We start from the raw sequence: 21487 nt of genomic DNA, 5'->3' as shown, positions 1-21487 counted from the left end.
CCCCACCGGGAAAGAGGCCTGATTTTATGAATGTATGTTAGGGTTTCTCTCTATGTATTATTAATGAAAATAGTTATAACATTATCACATATCGGGATATCAACTACCTAATTGATACGATATAATCATCGCCTGCCAAGCCCCTTGGTGGTCAACTTCCTTATATCGATCCCTTTTGAACAAACATGGGTCGGGTCGCAAAATTAGTCAAGCGATGCCGCAGGACGCGTTTGTCCAAAAATATAATCCGCACAAGGCTGAGTGTTCAAAAATCGAGCAAACAGAATGATTCTTCCTACGGGCGTTCCCTACGTGCTCTTAAACCCATCGTATAGTAAACTTGGACTGTTCTCTGGAGTCTGGGGTGCGCATTTGATCATGATCTAGGATTGGGTTGCGTGAATATGTAGGTTTCCTCACGATACTTTTCCTTATGGTGAAAATCGGTTAGCCGAATAACCGAACCATATCACGAATGTGCATTTCTAAATGCGATCTAAGTTATGGCACGCCTCTGTTTTTGTTATAGGTAATTTATTTTATGAACTGTTGTAGAAAATGTAGGGAATACTCGTAAAAACTAGAAACATAATATATCTTCTATTGTATTTCTTACGAGTATATTTGTATTCTAATCAATAATTTTTGTATTATAATTAATAAGATAGTAATAGTTTTTTGAATTCACAAGCATCATTGTCTTAAATAATTCAGGGGTTTTCTGTGGGATAAAGGATACCAAGCCTGAAAAAAATTATATGTTAACTAAATTTTTATTACTTGTTTTGAGTTGTAAAGTAATTAAAAAATATTGAGATAAAAAATTATATTTATTTTTTTTTGATATTTTTTTTTCAGTTTAAAATCATTGAAAGGAATGACATTCTGTAGCGGTGCAACTCTTGTCTTGAATCTTGTCCATCTGTGAGGTTATTTAGATTCTGTAGTGTCTTTATTCTATGATGACCTTCAGAAGGCTACGCGAATGGGTCGGGGCTCATTGCTAGCGAGAAATTTAGCACAAGTGTTAGTTTATTTGCAATTCTTTTGATCTTCGACATGATTCACAACTTCACACTTTTGTGCTAAAAGTAATTTAGTTTATGGTTTGTTTTGTGTTACTACACTTACTACTGCTACTATAAGGTCATCTTTATTTTTCTTGAGACTTAAAATACAAAATTCAGATAATCGTGTGTCGTTTTTGACAAATATAATTTCGCTGATAATACCCACTGTCTCTTTTTACGACGCGTATTGTTGATTGAGTTTTTGTTGGCATTTGAGGTATGCTGCTGATATTCGATGTATTAAAGATATTTCTTTTATAGAGATTTGACAATCTATTGAAAGGATATTATTCTTCATATTATTGGCACAATAGTTACGGGTGAAATACAGCTTATTATATAATTTTAAGGATTCGTTATCTCTGTTCACATCGAGCCCACACCATTCTAGCGTGACAGACTTAAGACACGTGAATCTAACTCAAGTTTACGACATATGTTTCGAACCCAGGCTATTATTGTCTCAACTTACATGTAAATTGCCAGTTCGTTATGCTTTTGTTCATGCGTTAAATATGGATAAGAATACGTTTTCTAACCAGCTTTTTCCCGGGGCTTCGCTTCTGTGAGTAATGTTAAAAATCCTTTTCTACCAAGTCTTCGTTGTTTAAAAGCTGTTTTTGCTAATTTTAGCAATCAAGTTCTTTATAACGTGGTTTCAATATCGCTATTTCAATTACAACCTTACCTCTCGCCGGCTCGTGTGATAGAGGACACTTAAAAAATAGCTGCAAATTTGATGCGGTACGTACCAATATATTTATAAAAAATCTTAATATATACATAAGAAAGGACATTTCGTGATGGCTCAGCGTTGACACGAACGATCACCTTTTCCTTTTATTAGTAGATGCAAGATTGATTAGCTGTGAAATTATCATGTTGTGGTCGACTTATTTTTACAAGTCTATTTCTGTATATTTGTTTATTTTAGTTATATTTATTGGTCTTGGGCGGCGCGTGTGCTCGTCTCTCGGCGTTTTAGTTGATTTTAAATCATAAGATTTTAATGTTATCTTCCTCAGTCGATTTCGTTCCACCTGCTTTATTTTTGCTCTCCTTCTCTTTGCTTATTTCGTTGAGCATTTTTGATATAACAGTTGAAATTATCTGAAACAGAATGAAAATCTAAACTATGCGCAAATAATTCTATAGACTGTACTGTGTCCGTCAGAGTTTCAAAATTAATTTATGTGGCACCCAGATTAATTTCTACAAGCATAAAAAACCATTGTTGAACAAGTTAACCAATATCACTTCTTTAAAATTGGTACAAGTATAGCGTAAAACTCTTAGAGAAGGCATGACGTATCTACTTAGTAGCACTGCATTTCAGAGTTACGTACATCACGAGGTCATTGCACCTTGCTAAGACGTCACGAAGAAGCTTCAGATAATCGCTTGATTTACCACTAATATTGATCATTGTGGAAGCAATTACGTGGTGTAACAGGATGTATTCAAGTTCTGTAATTGCATTAGCTCTGCCAGGTTCCTGGAATTAATTTCTAATCACAGAATTATTAATATTACCTTGATGCAGCTAGCTCGAAGTCTAAACCGAACCAAGTGGAAAATGATTAATTCTGAGCTGAGCTGTTTGCAATTCCAAATCCGATATTACTAGCTTAAATTCCAATACAAACCTTCTGAAATTGTGGTATTCGGTGAAGGCACTGTATTATTTATTGTTTCTGAGCAGCACATTATTATTTGTGTAAGAAAAAAAATACAGATAGAAATATTATATTTACCAGTTGCTGTAAAGGCATTTGAATAAGTAATTTAAATTAAAACATATTTCTGCGATCTACCATTACGATTTCTAAATACTGAAAGTATAATTTTCCAGTGGAAGTGTACTGACCAATCTTCCTGTGAGCGCCGTTATTAACTAGATATTATTAGTATTTCTTTAATGAAAGTTTAAAAATAGCGTCCAATTTTTTAAATCCTGAAAACCAATAAGACTTGCCTTCAGTAGCGCTCTCGATGTATTTTTCTCGATCTTCAATTGCTGATAACAAGCTCTCAGCTTTGCTCGGTATTATCAACTAGAGAGTATAATTAAAGGGCTTATTTATAGATCCGTTTTAAGTGGACCTTATCAGACGTTTATTCTAAAGGCACAGAACTCAAAGCAGTTGGTAATTCCTGAAAATGTAATACGCCCTTAGAAATACTGTCAGTATTTGAAACCTTTGAAAGAATTTTCTTATATCTACTGGCACTATCTGTCTGTATTATCTAGACTTAGCAAAGATTAGAAATTTATTTATATTAATTCTTTTGATGTTTCGTAAGGTAAATAATTCTCGGTAAAGGTTTTCTTCAATGTATTAAATAGACTCTGTAGAGTTTTCTGCTTTTCAACAAAATATTTATCAAAATGCTTAGAAGTAATATTATTTTTTTATTGTAAGTAAATTATTTTGAAAACCCTTGCCTTTGACAGCCCACTTCATTAGTTTGGAATAAATTTTATTATCAGGCTCGGAAAATTTTCTTTTTATAATTTTATATAACCAGGGCTAAATGTGATATACACATAATTTATTTATTCAATAATAATATAAAATAATGTTTACAACATTTAAAATTGGTTTATGCTGGTATTAGCGTCTGGGGGTTTCGTAATATACACCTGTCCCCGCGTGCATAGTATGGCGTTTTTATCGCGCGATAAACTATCGCTGTCCCGTTTTTCGTCATTATAAAAAGCGAAATAGCGATAGTTTAAATTAGAGTGCCATGCTACGGTGGCTGGAAAGAAAAAAAGTTTCAAGTGTATTTTGACCGCGTAAACACGTAGATACGCCTAATACTAGTTTTCGCCCGCAACTCTGCCCGCGTTAATAGTTTCCTTCTTCGTACTAAACAGCAATTTTGACGTGAAAGTGAAAAACAAACACACAAACACGCTTAGGCATTTAAAATATTAGAATAGTTTTAGTATCGATGTAGCACATATATAGCTTCAGAAACCCTGCTATTAAGAGATTATTATGTTCTACATTCTCACTCTATTAATATCAATTTCTTTGAGTAGGTGTGTCTATCAAGCTTGATATTAAATGTACATTAACCTTTATGCCTTGATAAGGTTATCTTTTATTTGATTCTTTGTGATAAAGAACATTTCTCTTAAAACGAGCATTGTTAACGTACTTTTATTTTCAAAAGAATGTATGTATGTATGTGTATGGGACGTTTTAATTTGGATCCTTCTTTCAATGTATAGTTTCGACTAAATCATTAAATTTAGTTATATAAAAAAGTCATTGAATGTTTGACTTATATACTTAAGCACAGCCCAAACCGCTGGGTCTAGTTTCAAGTTTTGCATATATGTATATACAAAGGTTCCTTAATGTGCATTAGTAGAGGATGATTTCCCGCGAGAATGGGATTCTCCGTACTTTGCCTTTTAAATTGCCAACAAACTCCCATGTCTTTTGGCAAAATACCTATGTAAAAATGTATGTAATGCTTACTAACTGCTTTTGATTAAAAAAAAACGAAATATTATAAATCACTTATTTACAGAGCCTACAGTTAGTGTTTGTGACGTTTGATTGTGAATACATATATTGTTTCAGTCTTTTTACGATTGTTGGTAGGTACTCTCTGAACTCTTAATGGATAAAGAATGATTAAATGTATGCATGTTTATTCTTTTGGAAGAAAGTTACGGGATCACACAACTCTCTGAATTGTCAAACCTTAACGGTTACTACGAGTACCATGCTTGTCTTATATGATTTTCTTCGGATTGTGGTTTTATGAGTAAGTAATCGTAAAGTGACAAGTATAAAGGGTTAAGACATGACTTGGCTAGCAAATTACAAGACGAACGTCATCTGTAGGGTTGGTTTTGCTTGGTTTAGTCATTTTTGGAGCACCAGTGGGTTACTGCGTTAGGAAAATCTCACCGGTACAGTAAATTTTATTGTGAAATAGGCCTTATAATCCGTGTCGAATACAAAGGTCCATATTTTTACTTTATCTAGCTTCTAGTGTATATTATGATTTGGTGTGATTTACTTAGTTAACGTAGTAGTTAACCTGACCCTTTATGTCCTGTCAAAAGTACCCGAAACCGCCGAGCTTGCATGAAGAGAGTTATGAATGTGGATGAAGCGAAGGAAGTATGCAGAGATCGTGGCAAGTGGAAAGAGGTAGTCTCTGCCTCCGGGAAAGAGGCGTGATTTTATGTATGTATGTATACTAGTTAACAAAAAAAAAACATAAATTCATGACCTAAAGTTACACTTTTATGGTCGGTTTAAGTGTGGACACTAAATATACATAGATGCTGAACTAAATTATTGACACAAGTAGACTTATTTTAGAAATTTATTTTTCTAATTTTTAGTTTTCTACATAACTTCAAATCGTAATCTTACACCAAATGTACTGGAATAATTCATCTGTTATATAAGATATGTTTTATTTACAGTGTATGACAGCGTTCTTACATTTCATAAAGCATTCAATGCACAGACACCATTTTACATTACAATACAGCGTTCGCCCGTTACAAATTAGTGCTTGGCAGACAATCGCGTCTTTTTAGTCGATGTCGACATATTGTAATGTTATGGGTATGGTTATGTCACAGCTTACAAAATTTTCTGGTTTATTTGCAACCTTGACGGGTGTTCGCGTACTTGGATTTTATTTTCTGATCATTTAGTCATTTACGCCTCATTTACTTGAAGTGTGTTGTGGACACAAACACCTAGGTTACGTTCTTTAACTAGCTAAGGCCAGTTGTTAGCCATGTGGCCTCGTAGAATGTTCAGGTTCTTATTATAAATTATTTATATCCCTACACTGGATAAAATTACAGAAAAAAAGCAAAATTGAAAAAAAATATATCTTTTATCGCTTACACAGCTACTGATTACCGAATATGGGTCTCTAAACTTCCAATCAAAAAAATATAAATGGGACTTGCTGGTAATGAGTGTGGAATCATGGAATCTTTTAAATTAATTTACAACAGCACATATAAAAATTAACTTAAGAACTAAAGAAAACTTTGTACAAAGGCATTACTTATTTGCAAAGAAATTTCTTCGAGTGGCTTTGTGACTAAAAGTCAAGAACATTTGCAATGCTCCACAGAAGAAGGTTTATTATAACTTGGTTATGTTAGACTTTGTTACAAATAAATAGTATTGTTGTAGAAAAGGTCTCGCATTTTCTTGACTAACCTTGAGAGCTCTTCAGAAAATTTCAAGTGGTCATACTCTTGAGGAATGAACAATGGCACTTTCCGCTTTTAAAAGACAAAATTTAAACTGAAATCTGACGAGGAATATTACGCTTCCGTAATTGTGCCGTGTGGTTTCCGCTACTTTAGAATTATTAAAAGCAAATAATTCTAAAGTAGCCATTAAATATTACTTAAAGGAAAGGCCAATAAATATTGTAATTCTTCTGGTAGGCTAGCAATCTGTCACTATTTGATTCTCAATTCCATACAGCTGAATGGAGCTTCCAGTCTTTTCAAGACTGTTGAATATGTCTACCCCGTAAGGCATGTATACGTGACTATATGTATGAGTACATATGAATGTTTGAACGCGATAACGTTTATCTTGTTCTGATGAAATATTAAAAGGTGATATGTCAATAGAATTTTTAAGTTCTCGTGGCATCAAAATAGATCAAGTGATTTTTTTTAATTATTCACAATTTGGTTAAAAAAAATTGGAACAGGTCTGCTTTTGCGGTGAAAAACTAGTATAAAACGAAAAGACCTAAACGAAGTTACCCACCGCAGACTGAATTCAAGCCAAAATAAACCAATTACATTCTCGTTAGCGACAAATGCACTCTGCAAAGCTCGAACAAGCTTTTTTTATTAAACAAACCGACACTTTGAGCGTTAGTAGTGTTCATGGAAGCTTTCAACCGTGAAAACTGAATTTATGTTTGAAAAATAATCCTGAAAAGTACGAAAGCTAATAAAATAGCAAATGCTTTCTAGTGCCTATTGAAAGTTGTAAGCTCCTTATGTTTTTTTTTTACATCTAATACATGTAAATTTTCATTTTCTTTTAGTCGAATGTAAAACGCTATTTATAACTTATTAACCTGTGTAGGTCAAAGCGGTGAAGAGTGGCTGTATAGAATAATCATTAACATTTTTACATTACACTTGATTTTGTATCTACATAGGTGTAGATATATAGGAAGGGAATATGATTTATCGACTGACTGGCATATCAACATACGAATACAACCCAAATCTCTGGTCAAGAGATTTGGATCAAAGGATCTGTTAGGTGGTCTAGGGGTGCACTAAGACAGAATTTCTCGAAATTTAAATGTAATAAATCGATCGAATCAGCAATCATCTCATTAATATATGTATGTGACCCCCCTTAATCTCATGCAACAATGACGGCCTATTTTATGCAAAAGTAGTTTGGGATAGCTAATTAATATGCATGTTATAAACCTAAAAACTGTGGTTTGGCGGATTAGTACGAATTTATCCGCATTAGATAATGTTATTATCCTATCTGGGTCAATTATCGCGTTGCTATATAATAGTAAATAGTTTGAAAATCCTAAAACCAATTTACACATAAAAGACGTTGTAAATTGTAAAAGCTGTTTACGGCTATTTAATTGGCTCGCGCCATTCCTTGATCGGTTATAGAGACCGCCTTTGGTAACAATCCAGAAGTAAAAGGTCGTATAGTTACAGTAAAACGACATCTAGTCCTCCGAATTAAAAAGGAAATCGATATTGAAATTGTATCGTCATAAAATTGACTTAGGAACGATATGCCGACCTTCCTTATATCAATAATACTAAAATAAATTATATATATATTTATGGGACAAATTCCACAGATTAAATTCGGAACTTGTGTTACGAGACGCTACTATATTTATTATAAACACTTTAAATAAATGCCGTGTAGTTCCCGCCTGTAATACAAAAAAAAGAGTAGGACCACACTATCTCTTCCCCATGAACGACGTAAAAGACGACTAAGGGATAGGCTTGGGATTCTTTTGTTTAAGGCGGTTATAAACTTGGGATTCTTTTGTTTAAGGCGGTGGGCTAGCAACCTGTCACTATTTGAATTCGCAATTCTATCATTAAGCCAAATAGCTGAGCGTGCCCTATCAGCCTTTTGGAGACTGTTGGCTACCCTTGTTGTATATGAATTTATGTATATAATAATTATCCAAAACCCTGGCCAAATCGCACGTTGCTTCCGATGGTTCAATAATTAGAGACATAAAAGTACGTTACTTTTAAAAAATATTTTCTAAATTAACGTATCTTCGTGAATTCTTGTCATTCCGTGACGATGCACTCTCCCGCGTGAAATTCTTGTCAGGCGATGAGGTAAAGACACAATGCATTTCTGAATAGTTTGTCAACTTGCTCTCAAGTTTGGAACACCTCTTATTTTACGCGGCACATTATTATTATTTGTTTGACCGAATTGGCCATACTCGCGTTGAGGGTACGACAAATTTAACCTTTTTACTCTCCATTTGATTAAATATTAAATATGCAACAAAAAGATTTTGAATTTAAATTAATAAAAAAAAGCCTCATTTTACCTGTAAGTTTCAGATAGAAATCAGGAGAACTACTGAATGGAAGACTGAATTATACATTGTAGTGATTTATACTTGTTGTAGGTAGAGAAAATCTTATGCAACGTGAACTAAGTTTCGGGCAACAGTTAGTTTTATATAAATGTCTAGTTAAAAGAAATAAAAATGTTTGCGTTCAATATAATATATTGACTCATACCTACATTACACATGTACCGTATAAGTACTCGTATTTGTTTGTACACAATTTCATTGGCGGCCCGGGGCTAGTTTTATTTTGGAGCGAAATTCATTTATCGCCTCTTTTTTGTTTCTTCCTCTCACATTTGTTCTGTATTAAACTAAATCTGAATTATCAATAGCTGGCGTAAAACATTTTGAAAAAAAAATGTGGAAATTCTTATCCCCGTTTTGATTATTTCGGTTGTTTGATGCTTACAGTGAGAATTTCGTTACCATGTCGGGTTGGTCTTGGTCAATTTATGTACTTGATCGTTTCCCTGTTGTACTCTACACGTTTCAGCTCAGCTAATATTAACTTTCACATGATATTTATTCTACAACCCGCCGAGTATTCGAAAAAAAAAAACGCGTGCAGGTATTTCAGTCCGCATGAATTGCCCTAGAATATTATCATGATGATATTATATTTTCACGTCAAAAAATATCTGCACTTTATGAGAAGCTCTGCATGTGAGCAGCTCATTACCGTAATGTGAAATTGTGTTCATTGGCTCGGGGAAAAACTTCCTTCGTATTTACCGTACAAATTAAATAATGTTTGTGGAACGAGAAACATTTTGTTTACTTTCTTTATAATTAAGTGTTTCGCTATCGCCTTTGCTTGCGAGTAATAGTCGTTTACTGCATATATGTCTGTGGGATACCTGCACGCGTTTTTTATTTCTTTAAAAGAACTTAATTGGATTATCCAATAAAGTTCTCTTACGTATGTACTGCAAAACTATAAATCGCCAAACGCCCCTTGCCTCAAACAATACGAATAGTTTTTGAAATCTTCGATAAATCGCGCTCATGACTGGCATTTGCAGAGGGTGGAAGAAGATGCCTTAGCCCGGCGATGGGACATGATAATAACACAAAAAAAGAGAGAAATCTCAAATGAAATTGGCGAAACAATACTCGTAACTAACCTTTTCCCAAAACTAATTCACTCTAAAGTAGAATTCTGTAATTACACACACGCTGCACTTCCAGTCGAGTAGGTACAGCCCTTCAAAGCATATTGGATTCGCGTTTGAAAAGCTTGTACCTACACGCGATGTTGAAATGCTTTTAATAACTGCATATGCGGATCGGACATGCGAATTACTGAAAAGCATTTCAGTCCGACTATGAAGTTGTTTATTTATTCAAAAAAATAAAATAAATTTCAATAAAATATAAATGTATTTTCATGACAAACGGATTATTTTACATTTTAATTTTAAAAAGAGGCATTACGGAATAATCCTTTAAATTCCATAATAAGTCTTGAGATTTTCAGGGCTTCGTTGCTAAGTGGATAAGCGTCAATTGAGCGTAGGTTGTTATCCATAATTTATAGCTACTAACTTTTAAATTCCATTTAGATTTTGAATTTTTATCCTCCTTTTTTATTGTGGATTTCACCGGTAATCGTAACACGGGTATACGGGGCAAATAAATCGACCTATTTATTTATGTTTTGCATTTTTTCACATTTACAAAGGAGCTTTGATAGCTTCAGGAACTGACATTTATGAGGGAATATCTGACATGTTCCGATAACCACATATGCGCAATGAGTAACGTTAAAATGGTAAGGCATTTAGGCAATTCAACGTACAGTTTAGAATTGCATTCGCGTAAATCCCATCTGTTTTTCGGAATTTAATTACACAGCTTAGTGGTAGGCTTTGGCCCATTGTTGGCCTAGTTTGAAACATTGCGTATAGGTACACCATACCGCTTTTAACAATGCAGGAATTTCGACGTGATGCCTAACTGCCATTAATCATTGAAGCTCATGTGACCTGATTCTGTCGTGGTCGGGGCGCATTCTCACTGAGATCAGGGGTGATTCGCTAAAGTTGACAAGGCGGTTACATTCCTCTTTTTCTTTCTTTAAAGTTATCCGTAGAGAAAGAGAGTTGGAAGTGAGAACATGACAAGGCATAAGTTAACATTGCTTGTTGTACAAGGGTTACATTTATTTAAATTCTGCCTGTCCCTCTTTTTTAAGTAAAACGAAAATACCACGTTAACCGCCGTAACTTCGGAAATCCTCTTTTTTTAAGATCAAGTTTCTAGACCCAGCGGTTTGAGCTGTGCGTTTTCTATAAATACAGATTATTTATTTTTTATTTTACCTTTGTTAATTTCAATCAAAGCACAAGTTAACTAATATACAAGACATTTTCTCCTCGTTAGTGCTGCCAGCTCGTGCAATATCACGGTAATAAGACTTACCTTTTAATAGACTACATAACATAATTACTAACCTGTAGACTTAAACTAGCCCCATTAATTAAAGTTTCTTTGTTATTTGTTTTTGCGTGTACGAGTCTTTTAAGTTTGTTTTGCAAATACAATTCCAAGACTCTCTATTATCTAACACTTTGATTTCAGTGCGACTCTCCTTTCATCTTCGTATTTTTTTACCTATGCCGTTCGGCCCTTTTAAATGATATTCTGGGATTTCATACTTCTCAAAAATCTTAATCAATATTTTTTTTTAATTTACTTGGTTTTGCCTAAAGAAAGTTAATAATTGCACATATGTATATAAAGCTCTGAATTTGATTGACGCCCGCATCCATGCTAATTTGTTGAATTCGAAAATATGTTTCTCTTTTAAGGAAATTGGTAGTAGTTTTATATATTTGCGGCCATGTTTACTTAATCTTAAGTTATAGCAAAGGCACTAAGGCGATTCGGTCACTTCAAACGCTTCCATATTCTGTATGAATGAAATTGCGTAAACACTTCTGAATACGCGCCCACGTTCTCAATGTAAATACGCTTTAGGCCTCTCAGGATCACATATATGTATATATACATATACGTATGTATATAAAATCACACTTCTTTCCGGAGGGGTAGGCAGTGACTACTTTTTCCGCGATAACTGCATGCTTCTTTCGCTTTATCCATCCGCATTACTTTGTTCATGAAAGTCGGTATGTCCCTCTTTTTATAATTATGCTCGACATATCACAAAAGTAAATTCCACATTAATTGGACGTAAAACTCATGTCACCAGCTAAATGTTAACTAGATACTGTAGAAGTTTTAATTAGACTGCTTTCATATTGAATCGTGGTCATAGCTGAACCCCATATTTAACGGACTTTTACGCTGGGATGGTGATAGCGCATTAATTTGTTCTCAATCATCATCACGCCTCTATCCCAAAGCTAACATTTGCGTGATAAATACTTCGACGGCAACATTCGATACCGATATGATAATAATAATTTCATTATTTACCCCGGCATTACCCAGTCGCGCTGTGTGCGTGCCCCGATCGACTGGAACGGGTTTTGCAGCTTAGTTTCCAGATAGCCTATCATGTAGATTCAGGGATGGCTGTTTCCCATCGATAACCTTGACCTTGCACGTGCTATGGTATTAGGAAAATTTTGCGTAACATCAAAAAGGAAAAATTTTTTTTTTCTTCTTTGTCGTCGTCTTAACTTGTATCCACAACAATTCGAAAAACGAAAAAAATCACGTTAATTTCCTTTCGTATGGGAATTTTCCGAAATTTTTACAAACTTCATGCCTAATCTATATATATAAAACTCTTCCGTTACTGAGTGACTGACTGACAGACAACGCACAGTCGAAACTACTGGTCGTAGACAGCTGAAATTTGGAATGTAGGTTCCTTGGGATATGTAGGGGAGCACTAAGAAAGGATTTTTGGAAATTCAACCCCCAAGGGGGGGGGGAAAAGGGGTAAAAACGTTTCTATGAAAAATCTTATTCCTTGGGTTTATAAACTTGAAACTTGGCATGAACACGTACATAGGCAAGTAAATATGTTTGACATTATAAGTTTTTTCAAACTACCCTCCAATCGTGATTTAGGGGGTGCGATTGGGTGACTGATTTATTAACGCACAGCCGAAACCGCTCGGTATAGGAGTCTGAGATTTTGAACAGAGGTTCCTTTAGTAACATAAGTGAGCACTAAGAAGGGATTTTTGAAATGTCAACCCCCAAGGGGGGGAAACGGGATAAACTGAGCCGGGGCTGCGGGAAAGTTCTAACGAGATACCGTGGCCCCGGAACGCAAAGGGCAACAGAAGGAACGAGGTGGGTTTTAGTCAGTAAAAGTCTGACACTCCCTTCCGTTCCACCCAGAGCGGGAGAGGTCATTTGATGATTTCCCATCCTTAAAAAAAAAGACTTTGTATGACAACTTTCAGTCGTCTCTTTAACATACATAATAACATACATAATTATGTACATACATGCATAACATTAATAACATCACGCCTTTAAATCCCTATTTTGTGTTAACACTACCCATACAAACAGCTAAAAGGAAACAAGTGAAGAGACGAAATTTGTCCGCATCCATTTTCACCTAAATTCTTAACGTTAATGAGATTTACTTTTTATTATCAGGTCAACCTAATAGCCTCACATGTACGTATAACTTCGTAAGAATTTTCTTTCAACTCCTAACCGTTGAGGAGTTGTACCTTCCATCATCAGCTCATTCACATGGGATGATGACTATCAGACGCAAATACATAAACAGATCTATGAAATTGTGAAAAACGTAATTGCCTGTAAATTTGAGGTTTGCCCTTGATTTCCCTGGAATACCATCATCAGATCCTGACTAGGTAACAACGGGACCAACTTGAAAGTATACTCTACCGAACAAAAAAAGAATCACGTAAATCGGTCCATAAATCTCGGCGTAATCGGTATGCATAAATAAAACACCCGAATTTTATTTTCTATTAACTATCACGAGGCTACATCATCCCTGAGTAACACAGGCTATATTTAATTCCAGTTGTAACAAGATTTCAGCCTGTGGAAGAAAAAGCCCTGTCGAGATCATTAAAAAACGCTATATATAACCGAATTACACGTGGGCGAAGCCGCGGGCGGAAAGCTAGTTTCAAATATTTAGTCACAGCGTATTGAGCTGTACGTCCATATGTAAGTCTGTCAATCAATCTGTTTCCTATAACTGATTTTAAACTTTCGCGGTGCATTATACTACTTATAAATAATACAGGTATTTAACTACGCTGATTACGGATCACTGTAACATGAGACACGTCCGAGATAAAGGTACGTTTCGTGCGCGTTTCGTACCTGTATTATTTATAAATTGGTTTTCTCGTATGTAAATAGGCTGATACGAGTATGACTGTTAGTATCCTGTTTAAGGTGGTGGTGGTATATTTAGTGCTCTGTTGTAATTGTATAATGTAAGTCATAAATAAAATTCATTTTCCGAGCTAGTTAACTACGTCTGGGCACTACGTCTGTAGTGAAAACCCATCAAGTGGAGTAAATAACAATTTCCGTTGGGTGTTTGACCGAAAGCATTTTAAGTTTTCAGTTAAATTGCACTCCGTTATCGTTATATTAAAAATTCTATTGCAAAATATGGAAGTTGGAAATTGAAAAATTAATTGTATCGTAGGTAAAGGGTATTTTTCTTTTACATCGAACTTGCGATTTTAATTTTTCACATAGTATTTTTTTATAGCTCAAGCAAAGTTCAGAATTGGTCCTTAGTCCTTCTGATAACACGATAATCTCTTAAAATCGATTAACTTCAATTTATTACTCACAATGAGTATAATGAATGCCACACTTAGCTTTTGATAGCATTGGTGATTTGAAATTAAGACTTTAATCTATACGAATATTATAAAGCTAAGTTTGTTTGTTTGAACGCGCTAATCTCAGGAACTACTGGTTCAAATTAAAAAATATTTTTTTGTTGAATATATAACATCACGCTGCAACTATTAGGAGCGAAGAAATAATGGAAAATGTGAAAAAAAAACGGGGAAAATTATTCATCCTTGAGAGCTTGTATATAACTATTCCACGCGGACGAAGTTGCGGGCACAGCTAGTAATACATCAATTAATTCTCTTCATATATTTTATATTGATTGTATACGGTCAGCAGCTTATCAAGTTATATAAATTCGCCTCTTATACTGCGAAATATTATTATCTCGTCTTAGTTCAGGTGTAGATTACATAGCAAGTGGAAGTGTTTAACTATAGCAACCTATTTAATAAATTCTAACGTTTCACTTGTTTAGTACAAAATAAATGGATTAATTGATCGACCGAAGCGTAATTAACATTGAAGGGTATGCAAACGCTCCAATAGTTATTTAAGAGGAATCGATATTGCAATTTATATTGTTTATTCAGTTTTTGTATTTGCATTGTTCACCAAAGCTTTGCAAGGTTTTGTTTACAGATGTACGTTTGTACAAGTTTATATCGAAAACACTGTCCGATCCTCGAAAGATTATGTAGGCTAGGTTCTATTTATCGGCCTATTTACTGGTTCTTCGCCAGAGAATATAAAAATTACCCCGGTTAAAAAATATTAAATTCAAATATATATATAACACTCATGGCAACAGTCATAGATTTTCTTTGACGCTTGTTTGGCGATACGTGCCGCAAGCGAGACGACGTTGTCACTTTCCTTGAACTTTCTAAAAATTGGAAAATTTATGTTAATTGCTTTTTTTCAATTTGATAACCATTTTGTTGTTATTAACTTGATCATTCACGTCTTATGCCCTTTTCCGAAAAAATAAGGTTTTTGTAGTATCAATATCGATACCTTGGTGTGTGTAAATACCTTGGTGAAATTGAATGTCATAATGAATTCATAGGTATATGTTTAACTAACAAGCGGAAACCACTGAAAAGTGCAATTCATTGACATACTTATCCTAAATAATATTGACTAATAGTTTCGGGTCGGTGGTTCTAACTGGTAAACAGAACTTGACGGAGTTTCGAACAACTTGTTGCAACTTGCATTGGGATTGGCACTTGGAAGGTTTAAATAGTGAATAGGTAAGTAGAAACCTTCAAGTGTCTACTGCATCACTTCTGAGTTCGACCTGTGTAGGAAATTACACGTTCCTTTGTGATGCTCGAACAAAGACTACTTAAAGAGGGGTATTGCATTGAACAGCGCCATGAGGCGATGTTGGGTTAGACTAAAACCCTAAGGTTACGTGTAGCGTCCGCTCGCGAGCTAGCATTGCTCGCATTGCTTAAAGGCAAAGTCCAAGATACTCATCCCACCTCGGAACTTGCGCGCTTTTGCTTAAAAGACTTAGGAGGAGCGACAAGCCCTAGCCCAAAAACGTCCCGCTAGTGAATTACCTTCATGAAAACTGTTCGTGGCATTTACTGAGTCTAACTTCAAAACGGTAAACAAATGTAAATCAGGCTGTCACTTTGATAAGCGTGCGGAATTGGATTACAATCTTCGCCTCAATGATTTGGCTGTTGCATCTAGGTTGGCGAAATATCGTCTCTATGATAGCGGTTGTTGCAAATCCTTGTTCCAATTCTATCCTAAACCACCTCTAGGCATTTGATCTGGTTTAACAACATACCTTCGGTAGCACAAAGCGGCCACGTACGGTTCCCGGAACCAAATAATAGGACCACTCCATCTCTTTCCCATGAATATCGTAAGGCGACTAAGAGATATAAACTTCAGATTCTTCTTCTAGGCGATGGGCGGCCTGTTACTATTTGAATCTGGATTCTTTCATTAAGCCTAACAGCTGAACGTGGCCTATTAGTCTTTCAAGACTTCTAAGGGATATAGTGATTATATGAATAAATTAATGAATACTGAATGCTACGGTAGCAATCTGGATTATCCGTTAAATGTATATTCTGATGATAATCCTACAATCAGTTGATTGAAGGATTGTGGCTAGTGGAGATATGTCCTGCCTACTCTTCTGGGAAAGAGCCGTGATTTTCTACATGTTTGTTTTTTCTATCGCTTACGGTACAGACAGAGGCTAGGTAACGGTAATAAAAAATTACGTCATGTCATCTTGTATCATCCATTGAATAGAAGCGACCGGCGCGTCGTACCGCGCTCTGTGGTTTTAACGGATGGCTAAACAGAACTCCTTAACGCGGTAATATTGAACTTTCGATATGAAGTTAATCGTACGTGTCGCCGTTGTAAATGAAATATAGTAGTATCGGGTGAAATAGAAATTGTTGAGAAATAATCAGGTGTCTCAGTAGATACTCGTGATATTATTGGACCACACAGTTACAAATAAAAAAGCGTGATGCACAGGTTAAAAATGTACGACGTCCATGTATGACTTCAAATGCATGTCATTTTGTTTTATTACGATATCAATGGGTTGATCGCCAACCGATGCCCTTTGGGTAAAAGAGTACATATATCGTGAGGAAACTTGCACATTCAGACAACTGCATATAACCATAATAATTTTTGGGTTGGTTTACCTCATCATTATTTACTGATTGTGAGTGGCGCACCCTGGGCTCCTTTTTGCAGCACTCATTTAAATGCTCACTTTGTTCAACTTCCATAAAAGAGTACATAATATGATTTTAGAATTTATTCACCAATAAGAATAGGACCACTCCTTCTCTTTCCCATCACTATTTGAATATCAATTCTATCATCAAGCCAAAAAGCTGAACGTGGCCTATCAGTCTTTTCAAGACTTGGCTTTGACAAGGCTCCGTCTACCTCGCAAGGGACATAGACGTGATTATATGTAGGTATGTAATTTGACTGTTTATTTGATTAGACAACGGATTCGAAAAGTATTGAATAATAGTTGTCTTAGTTGGTGCTCTAATTAACAAAAAAGAACCAATAGCACGATGTATGGAGAAGATAATCAAATTTACTTTGACGCTATGCTGACTTCTGCGGAAAGCGTAAGAATGCATTCGGGACTGTCATTTAGGTCGAATATCGAGTATTTCTTCAAATAAACTATATTGTAATCATGAGATTAGCTAGGGCTTTTGACACAGCGTGGATTCCAAAGAATTCAAATTCTGTATTCAAATACTACTCTGTCAAGAAAGTAGCAGGAAAAGATCAATAATACACAAACTGTTTGTTATTCATCCAAATTTATTTTATCACCTTCAAAATATGCTCCTTTAGAAACGATACACTTACGCCAACGAATAATCCAATCATCAAAACATTTTTTAAACGCTGTTTCCGGAATTGAGGTCAGTTCTCGCCGCGAATTCTCTTTTATGTCTTCTACCGATTGAAAACGGGTGCCACGAAGTGGTAATTTGAGTTTAGGAAAAAGAAAAAAGTCGGCTGGAGCCATATCTGGTGAATATGGTGGTTGCTCGATGGTATTTGTTGAGTGTTTGGTTAAAAATTCGTTCACAATGGAAAACAGTTGTGCCAATCTAACAACAACAAAAAAAAACAAAAATTTGAATTTGGAACCATAAATAAATAATCCATTCCCGATACTTTTCTGACTGAATGTATTACGCGATAATGATTAAGACCTATCACATGCTGATACTCAATATTTAAACTTTGTTGACAAAACAATTGTTGTATCAAAATAATAGGTTTTAAATAAAATTATTTTAACATAATTCGTACTGTTAGTCATTTTTCAGCTTTTATTATTGGATACCGAGAAACGTACAATCAGTTTAATGCCATTGTTAACTAAATTATTATTAAATATTTTAATTATGCGGCTTCCACGTAAGCCGCTAAAAGGTATATTTATTTCATACGCATTAAATTTTCTGCGCGGTTATTGACAACAAAATGGCCGCTATTTATACAGGCTAATTAACTAAAATCACGGCTAGGTAGTCAAATACAATAACTGTTATCATGTCAATAATTTTGATTTATTAGAGTTTCTGAATAACAGACTGAATAAAACAATACACATATAAAATCAATGGGAGTAAAAAGACGAAATCTAGCATGTATTTTCACGAAATCGTCACAGAAGGTTAACCAAATTTTACATATTATACGAAGCTTTGGGGAAAAGCTAACAATTTATATAACTTGAGTGCATTTCATCAGGTATACGGGAACTCTACAATCAAAGTTGAAGTCGGCTTATAATCTAACAACTGATTTAATAATGCCCCGGTTTGCAGAAGCGGGGCGTGTGAGAGAAGCGGGGTAATACGGCACCTGACTTACAAGTGACGCTAACACCCCTTTTGTCGATCCAGCTTACATCGTTTAACTATATTCAAACACCTAAGTGCTTAATCCTAACCAAACATAACCTCAGTTAATCTTCGTTTGCCACAATCGAACGTCAAACTTATAACACTCTCTCGTTACAGTTAAGTCGGCGATGAACGGCATGTTGAAGATGGAAATAGTGAAATTGAATTTTGGATTTGTGCGTGTTAATCCTTTGACATTCATTCGAAAACTTTTCATACGTTTTAAGCTTTTATTTTGTACAATCCCCGTCAATATTGGTATTGGATGGAAAAATACTCTGCTTCCAGTTTACTTATTTATCGACTATCTGAAAAGTGCGAATCAGGAATTTCACGATATTTATTAAAAAAAATTAAGGGGAAAATTCCATTAGATTTTTTTACAAAGGAATTTAGATAAAATTCGAAAATTTCATTGTAAACAGATAAATTCAATGTTTTTAATACTATACCTACAAAATAAAAATTTTTTTTATTTATTATTTCAACTTAAACTTTGTAGGCTGTATATCCGTTGATCGGGTAAAATGTTTGCAGAAATATCAGCAGCTTGCTTTGTTTTTTATTCTTTGCTTGCAAACCGACATTTAATATTATAAATAACGTCCCAATTTCATGTTAAAACTTAATTTTCTAATTACGGACATTTTCGACCATCAAACGATACCCTATAGCCTTGAAAAATCGGTTTTTGCTTAACTGTAACTCTAACAAAAAGTAATAATATTTCAAGTACTCGTATCTTAAAAGTACGATTTCTTATAAAAGCATTTGTAACTTGGATTATACAAGATTGTAATATGCCATACAAGACCCACCACTCTTTGTCATCTCGACTAATAGGCTTTTCTCCTTTGTCTGTTCTGAACGACTTGTTGGTCGGTTAGGCCGAAGCCACATAGCGTAATTGAAGGTTCCAGGCCAATATGGGATTTAAACGTTTGTTGCAAGTTGCAAGGCAATTTGTTATAAACCTTTGTAGTTGCAATTATTCAAACCAATTGATGTTTAAGGTGCAATAAGCATACCTGTTGAGCAAATATATCTATGTTTTAGTTTCTGACCGACTAGTCTTAAAATCGATGATCTAAATATGTATTACAGTTGACTAGTCCTCATACCTATCAACGATTCATACTAAGAAATCGTTGAATAATGTTTAGATATGAAATGTAACTCACGATTACAATATAAACTTAAAAATTGATCCCATCTAATATTATAAATGCGGAAGTAAATTTGTTTGTTACCATTTGACGCATTACGATGAATGAACTTTTTTTTTCAATATTTTGCGTATTTACTCATACATCATATTTTACTAGTCCCTTTTAACATTGCTAAATACTGCACTCTAGTGTTTGTTTTTATGTAAAGTGACCCGAAATTCAGCTAAATCCAAGCACTGTTTAGTTGTGGCACATAAAATTGATACTTGCAACACTTGACTTTATGGGTGTGGCGGGAAGATATATTACAGTGTTTTTAAAAAATATCACATTGTGGTGTTCTTAACTTTCTCCGTAATAGGCTACTCGATAAATTGCATTTAATGAGACTTATTATGGTCACAATGTCCTGTACATAACGGTCGCTAAGCTTAAGATCTTACAATAGATCAAGGGTCTTAAACACAACAAAAGGCAGATTTTCTATTAAGAGAAATCTCTTTGGAACATCAGTATCACATTCAATTTGGTAGACCAAAAACGAACGATGATTTATGAAAGAAAAATAATATTCATGAAAGGTTTGTAAACAGTTCGGGAATCGGCTTAATGTTTTTATAAAAACTCCAATGGGAAAAGAAAAAATTATTTTGTTCTTAAAGGCAAAAAAATGTTGAGGTTAAGTTTGAAAAGTTAAGAAGGCGACGAGAGGAGTTTGGCAAATACTTTTTCGTTGAAATGAAAGAGATAGTTTATACGGCATGGCTTTTGAATGAAAATAATAATAACTATCAAAGGTGCTATTATATATAAGGATATAAGGGTGCAACTGAGGTACCGGGAACTTTGGAACGTTATATCAAGTAATATATTGGTACTCGCGTAACAAATTTATGTTGTTAGTTTATCAATAACACCATAACAGTTTGCGTGCTATACAGAGTTCAGTGTGTGTAAGGGTGTCGTATTAGTCAGGGTAGGGTACAGTGTTATCATCCAGGGTGGCATGATTCAGCGATGACAGAGTTTGTGTAAAACGAGTAGGGATCCATGCATTTTAGGTCAGTATTTTATAATGGAGAATAAAATGATGGATACAATATACATATATAAGCGGACGCAAGGGGCGTAGGCGGAGGTTTAATTGGGATTGGGGAACAAGCAAGTATAATAGAGGAGAGAAAGAATGCATGATGGATTATATCTTATATAAAATTAAATTAAAGTAAAATTCTTTAAACCACGTGTATTCTTGACAGAAAAATGATATTGCTCAGTTGAAGAATGTTCAGTCGAAGAAATTAGATACATTTATAACACTTATTATTATTGTTATTTAAAGTGAAACTTTTAATTATTATTATTAATGAAGGTACATTAACATCTTATTTACAAT

General features: G+C 34.6%; 1 protein-coding gene across 2 annotated transcripts in view; it reads left to right on the top strand.

Moving 5' to 3' along the window:
- The window catches only part of LOC106130527 (high affinity cAMP-specific 3',5'-cyclic phosphodiesterase 7A), a 99835-nt gene that overhangs the window by 33529 nt on the left and 44819 nt on the right, over positions 1-21487 (top strand). The gene's annotated exons all lie outside the window — the stretch shown is intronic.

This window comes from Amyelois transitella, chromosome Z, assembly GCF_032362555.1.
Source record: "Amyelois transitella isolate CPQ chromosome Z, ilAmyTran1.1, whole genome shotgun sequence".
In the NCBI taxonomy this organism is placed as follows: Eukaryota; Metazoa; Arthropoda; class Insecta; order Lepidoptera; family Pyralidae; genus Amyelois; species Amyelois transitella.
This window is presented reverse-complemented; position numbering and strand designations above follow the sequence as displayed.